This window comes from Centrocercus urophasianus, unplaced genomic scaffold, assembly GCF_019232065.1.
Source record: "Centrocercus urophasianus isolate 14NV4802_14NV808 unplaced genomic scaffold, USGS_Curo_1.0 seq_14, whole genome shotgun sequence".
Classification (NCBI taxonomy): domain Eukaryota; kingdom Metazoa; phylum Chordata; class Aves; order Galliformes; family Phasianidae; genus Centrocercus; species Centrocercus urophasianus.
In genome coordinates, this window is record NW_024884586.1 from 14,611,572 (window position 1) to 14,618,140 (window position 6,569).

The following is a 6,569-nucleotide window of genomic DNA, read 5'->3' on the forward strand; positions in this document are numbered from 1 at the left end:
TATACATATACATATACATATACATATACATATACATATACATATACATATACATATACTTTTCTTCAGTTTGATAGTTCCTCTTAAAGTTTTTTCCAGAGCTAGCAAATATTGCAAGTCAACACACTTGATATTTTTTCATTGAAATTCTCTTGGCTTTCTCACTTGGGTGAATCTAAGGAACCTCCTGATGGAAAAATCAGACACTTCTGCTTTACATTTTTAACATCTGAGCTATTTTAATGGCTCAGTCATTTGCAGACCAATGTATCACAAATAATCAGATTTCATGAGTGAGGTACAATCTGAGCACCAAAAGACCTTCCAAACCTCTGTAAAATCATCATGTATTTTGACTTGTCATGAGAATTTTGGAGAATTTCTGTGTATGAGTTTGTTTAGTTGGTTGCTTTTTCCTCACATTAAAGAATTAAATATTAGATACTTCTAAAATTATCCTATATGACCTCCTAGGACAATGATCACATAAAAGGGATATGACAGGGATATGTCTTTTCTGTTATATAATAAGTAAATGATATCCCTCTGTGGTGACAAGTATCTTCCTTCTGCCTTTAGAAAAAGAACTAGCCAGGATTTTGCATCCAAGAAAGTGTATAAAAAAGGAGTCACCATTTCTAAAATATTTCAAGTAGTTCTTCAAGTAACAAAAAAGAAGCTCTGTTTGTTAATAATTTCATTCTAATTAGATACTTGATTTGCAATAGTGGGACTGCATAAAACGTGTAAATGAAACATCAATTAACCTTTAGTTCTGAGATTTTTTTCCTTCCAACTAACATGGGTCAGTTACCATAGAGATTATACCTACAAGATCTGCAGATGTGATTCAAAAATGGCTGGAATCTCCATCTCAGCTGCAGCTCATGTGGCATTAGGATAATTAAAAATCTGCTAAGAGGGGAGTAGAAGTTCATCTGAAACGCTAAGAAAAAAAGCCAATTAAAGGAAAATGGTTGTGGGGGGCAAGCACTTTGAAACTCTAGGGGAAAAAAGTCTCCTCTCATCAAGACAAGCTGTCCTGGCCAAACCGTGAGAGTCTCCTCTGGAAGTCACCATGCTGAGAATATTTGGTTCCTCCACGTTGTTCAGAGAGCAGCTCAGCACAAGACCTGTACCATTCACCTGCTGAACTCAAAGTGTTCAGCACTCATTGCCAAACCATACTCTAATACCATACACTTCTATCACAGAGCAATTGATTCCAGCTACCTGTCTGTAGCTCTCTGTGACTGCTCAGGAGCACACTGAGACACTAGAGTAATTGTTCTAGTCAATGTCTTGTAATGAACATAGTTGACAGGAGTGTTCATCGTTTCCTGATGAAACTTCAAGAGCTTTACATCAGCTTCCTGAAGAGTCTAAAAAAGAGCTAGAACATTGCAGGAGTGTGCTGTAAGGAATCAAAGAAAAAGAAGCTTTCATAGTTTTGATTAACCTTCTACTTAGATAGAGTTACATTTTGGTTACCCTTCCAGAATTATTTATATAAGTATTCATATGATACTTGCCAGAGTTCAGCTATGAGCTTGTACACAATCTTCTAAACGGAATAGCTGTTTGCACAACTTCTTTTAGGCATCATGTGAGAGATTTAGTTAAAAGTTCATTTTACAATATGTTCAAAAGGAACTTTGACTCCACATTGTTCACTTTTATAGCTTGTATATCATTGCAATAAGTAGTCTGGGCTTCAAGGAGTGTGAATGGTGCACAGAGTGCATGAAAACAGATGGCCTTTTCTTTTGAAAAATAAAGGCACCTTAATACATGAAAAGAAAAGCACTGTCTGTGTCCCATAGATTGATCCACACAGTGCATCGTCAATCACAGTTTTATTGAAATCATCATAATGGAATCATGGAATCAGAGAACTCTTTTAGCGTAGTGTCACATCACTCATGTTGGTGCATCACAAAGAGCTTTTCTGTTTGAAAAGTCATAGACCCACAGAATTATAGAATGGTTTGGATTGGAAGGGACCTATAAGATCATCTAGTTCCAACTCCTCTGCTATAGGCAGGGACACCTCCCTCTAGACCAGGTTGCTCAAAGCCCCATCCAGCCTGGCCTTGAATGCCTGCATGAAGGGGGGAATCCACAGCCCTGCTGGGCATCCTGATCCACCCTCACAGTAAAGATTTTCTTCCTAATATCTAGTCTAAATCTACCCTCTTCTAGCTTAAAGCCATTTCCCCTTGTCCTGTCTCTACCTGCCCTTGTAAAAAGTCCTTCCCCAGCTTTCCTGTAGACACCCTTCAGGTACTGGAAGGTCAGTGGAAGGTTCTCCCAGAGCCTTCTCTTCTCCAGGCTGAAGAGCCTCAGTTCCTTCAGCCTCCTCGAAGAGGATGTGCTGCTCTGATCATCTTTGTGGCCCTATTCTGGACCAGCTCCAACAACTCAATGTCCTAAGAACATCCAAGGAATTAAGCAAACTATGCTAGCATAGTAACAGAAACAATTTATCTGAATATTTATGGAGATCTATAAAAGAGGTATCACACTAGTCTGTATGTAGTGCCTTTTAGCTGACAATTTCCCCTTTTTATTGGTTGGAAAACTAAGGCAAGGATGTTTTGTTCCTTTCACTCTGAAGTAATTCAGTCAACACTACAGCCCACATTGCCTGTGCTTCTAAACAAAGCCTTGAAAGTAAAGTGGGTGAGGGCAGGAAAAACAGAGCTGAAGAGATAAAAGCATAGAGAAGTTAGAGGATTTTCAACTTAAATATGAAGAAAGATATTGAATAAACAAGGCAGAGAGACACAGTGCAGAATCCTGGAGAAAAAAGGCCTTTTGTATTTGGCTTTCTTGGGGAGATAACTGTGTACCGGAATTCTAGAACTCCAAAAATGTTACTTGATGCCTTGAGGAGCAGGAGTCAGTAGGGCATCCTTTAAACAACCATTAACAGCTTAGGTTATGTGCCTTGTACCACTAGTTACAGCCATCTAGAAATAAAAATGGAAAGGGTTGATTACATGGAGCCTAGTACATCCTTTCTGAATTCTATTTCTGAGATTATGATGATAGAAATTCTTATGGGTTATTAATACTTCAGAATGTAGATCACTGTTTCTTTGCAAGTCCTATGCATTATTAATGGTATAATCCCAAAGAAACTAAACATCTTTATTCTCTGGGCAAAATACGTAGATATTAACAAGGAAAATAAAGTAGTTTTTCTACAGAAGAAGAACACAGCTCTCCTCTTTGAAGTGAGTCCAGGAAGTAATCCCAGATGGAGATGTAATACTTGACATGGGAGGCTGAATATTGTGTATGATACCATACTATATCTGCATGTGAGACACTGGAAGTGCCATTGCTTCCACTTGTGCATGAAATCTTATTCAGACTGTTTCAGTGATATGGATGGGAAGGATAAACCTGTCACTTGGGATTGCTTAATGAACACTGTAATTAGCAGCACCAATTTACTAATTGTTAACTTGCCAGAATGTAGTATGGAAGCAGCCAGCCTGCCTGTATGTGTTGTCCTAAATGATGTTTTAAACTGAGGGAGTCTTATGGTATACTAGGACTCCTTAACCTCGTGGTTTGAAACTGATGGCTTGGCATTTTTCTAATGTGTCTATCTTTAATGGAGAAGCCATCTACCTCTTTACAGAATCCCCCAGTACCCATATAAGCACCGCCCTGAAAAACTTCCAAGATGGTAATCAGAAATTATAGAAAGGCTGATACAGCCAGTTTCAGAGAAATCCCGTATCCTGAAAGTAATGGTAGTTTTTAGGAACAGGGTGAAAGACAGATTCAGCTGGTATGAAATTACAATCCTGCTCTAGGTGCACAATGCATTAAATCCATGCAAGAGCATGCAGTCTTGGACTTTCCTGGTAACAGACATACTGCAGGGCAGCACTGCACACCCATGGCTGACACTGAGCCCAATCTGTCTCAAAGAATGTGCTGCATCTCCACGGAAGCCTCCCACACCCTCTGTTTTCTGTTGCTTCAAGTCCAAACTTTATAAATGCATTGTAAATGCAAATGCTTGCCAATGATCTTGTAAAATATAGGTCTACTTTAACTACAGCCAAACACCAGCAAGTTTCACAGAAGTGATTGCTATAATATGTAGCAAATTGGACCTTTGCCATGAAGGAATTAAAGGAAATGGAACTTTAAGAGAAAGTCGCTAGGGCTTTCACCTTATTTCCTGCAGATTTTAAGCAAAATGCACATTAGTTTCTGAATGAATCAAACATAAAATGCTCATTCAAATAAGGAGATGCAATAGCGCTAGCTAAATTTAGATACTCTCTCATTTTCTTGCAGTCCCTAGGCATTTCATTCTTAAGTTTTACTCAGGCAGGCACAAGTCAATCAATGAGTGGAATTGTGCCCATGCAAAACTTGGCTTTTTAGTCATGAGCCACTCTCACTGCTCTACTAATACGTTTTCAACAGCCTCTGGTGCCTCAGGCCCCACATCCTTCTCAGAGTGTTGTCAGTTTTAGCAGTCTGGATGGCTCTGTCGGAAAATGTTATATTTGTTTATATGCCAAAAGCATTTCCATGAGGGATTTCAGTGGTTTTGGACTCCCTGTAACCACATCACACAAAAAAATGCAACTTCTTTCCAAAAACACTTGCACACAGGAAGATGTATAACACTAAGAAGCAAAGGAAATTGAAAATGCAGTCTAAAATGTTAATTACATTCTCTCAGCCAGTCTATTTAGATTATTTCTAATGTATTAACTTTATGCAATGGAATGGGCTAACATTAAGTCTGAATCTGGCAGCCATTCAGTGGTACAGCATAGTAAAATCAACATGCCAGAATGTTCTATACATTCTGATATGCTGCCTCTGATTCTGATGATATGGCAGGGATGTTTGTAGTCTGCAAAACTTGATCCGGCTTTGGAACAACCTAACATAGAAACCACAAATAGCCTAGTTATGGTAGCATAGATCTCCATTTAGACTCACTTACACTTCACCCAAGCAATCTTTGCTGCAGTAAAATGTCTCTTTCTGATGCAGTAAATTTATGGGGGAAAAATAGGCTGCAATTTGCAGTTCCATGAATGTGGACATAGAGCCACGAAGAGCTGAATGTTGGTGAGCCCTCAGTAGGCAGAATTTTATCTCTAAACTGTCAGTGACACAGGCTACTGGAGAGGAGTTACCATCAATTGCCTCAACAGGAGAAACCACTGACAGCACAGCTCCAGTGGCAGCAGCCTGCCTGCTTTACAAAGGCTGTTTGCTAAGCCCAGCAACATGCAGCCTGTGCCACTGCCTGTCTTCTGGTTCCTGATGCACCCCCTGCACCTCTGTAAAGCTGTTTCACGCTCTTTGTGCAATTCTGCAGCCTCACAATGCCACAGACTGACCTGAGCTCTGACTTGTCAAGCCTCTGGCCCATTCAGGAGCAGACATTCCTGTTACTGCCAGCAAGCCTCACTGAACACATGTGATATTTGCAGGAAACATTAAAAGAAGGAGACACTAGTCTATTCTCTTGCTGGCAGTTACACAGTGGTTTCTACTTGAGTGGGCCATGCATCACAAACAGCCTCTCTCTTTCAGCAGAGGCTCTTCTAGGCACCTGATAGTCTGCTGTCCCGATAAACTGCGACTGTGAGCCTCCACCATATCAAAAAAAGCTAACACCTCAATTAGCATCAAATTTTGTCCAAGTATTGTATACCAGAAATCTTTTGTTTGACTCTTTTAGAGGGGTAAGATGACATCAATGAATTTTACAGAGTTTAGAATGCTGTTATCTACCCTTCAACATCACTATGTGTCCTATGTTAGCAATCTCTATTAGGGAATACACATCATGATGTTATCTTATTTTTAGCCCACAATAATAATAAAAAAAATCCAGACCACCTAGCTGTGTGCCAAGAGCTCATCATTACTTATCTTTTCTCTTTTTAGTGTAAGACTGAGATTCCTTCATTGCCTGAAGGTTTTTTTTGTGGTTGTTTTTTCTCTTTTTTTTCAGCTTATCTAACTTCAAATGTGCTTTGTAATACAAACCTATGGTTTCACAATAATGACTCTTTCACATCTTCTTATCGCTTTTGGGAAATTAAATCTGAAAAGCATTGATATATTTGAATGACAGCTTTGGGTCTTGTTCAGAGAGACATTCTTAGCTGGGGCATCAGTAGGTTTGAATGGCATGGGAAGGACAGAGGAGCTGCTCCATGCTGTAAGATGCCCTTAGAGAACAAGAAAGTGGGAAACGGCATAACACAGTTATCTAAGGGTAAATCATTTGATAACAAACTGTATGAAGGAGAAGCAATGAAGTTTGATACAAAATGTTGTGAAGGGAAAGGAATTTTTTTAAGCTGTTGTCCTTTGTATTCTGAGCATCATGTAGTATCCCAGACAATTGAGATTATTATTCCTCATTTTTAAACAGGAAAAGCAAGCAGACACATTTTTTCTGTTCGAGTTTGCATAACTAATGACAAAGAGGAAGAACCCAATAAAGAAGAATTTGTGGCAACAACCAAACGTGAGAGTGCTGGGTATAGAATTTCCTGACTCCAAAT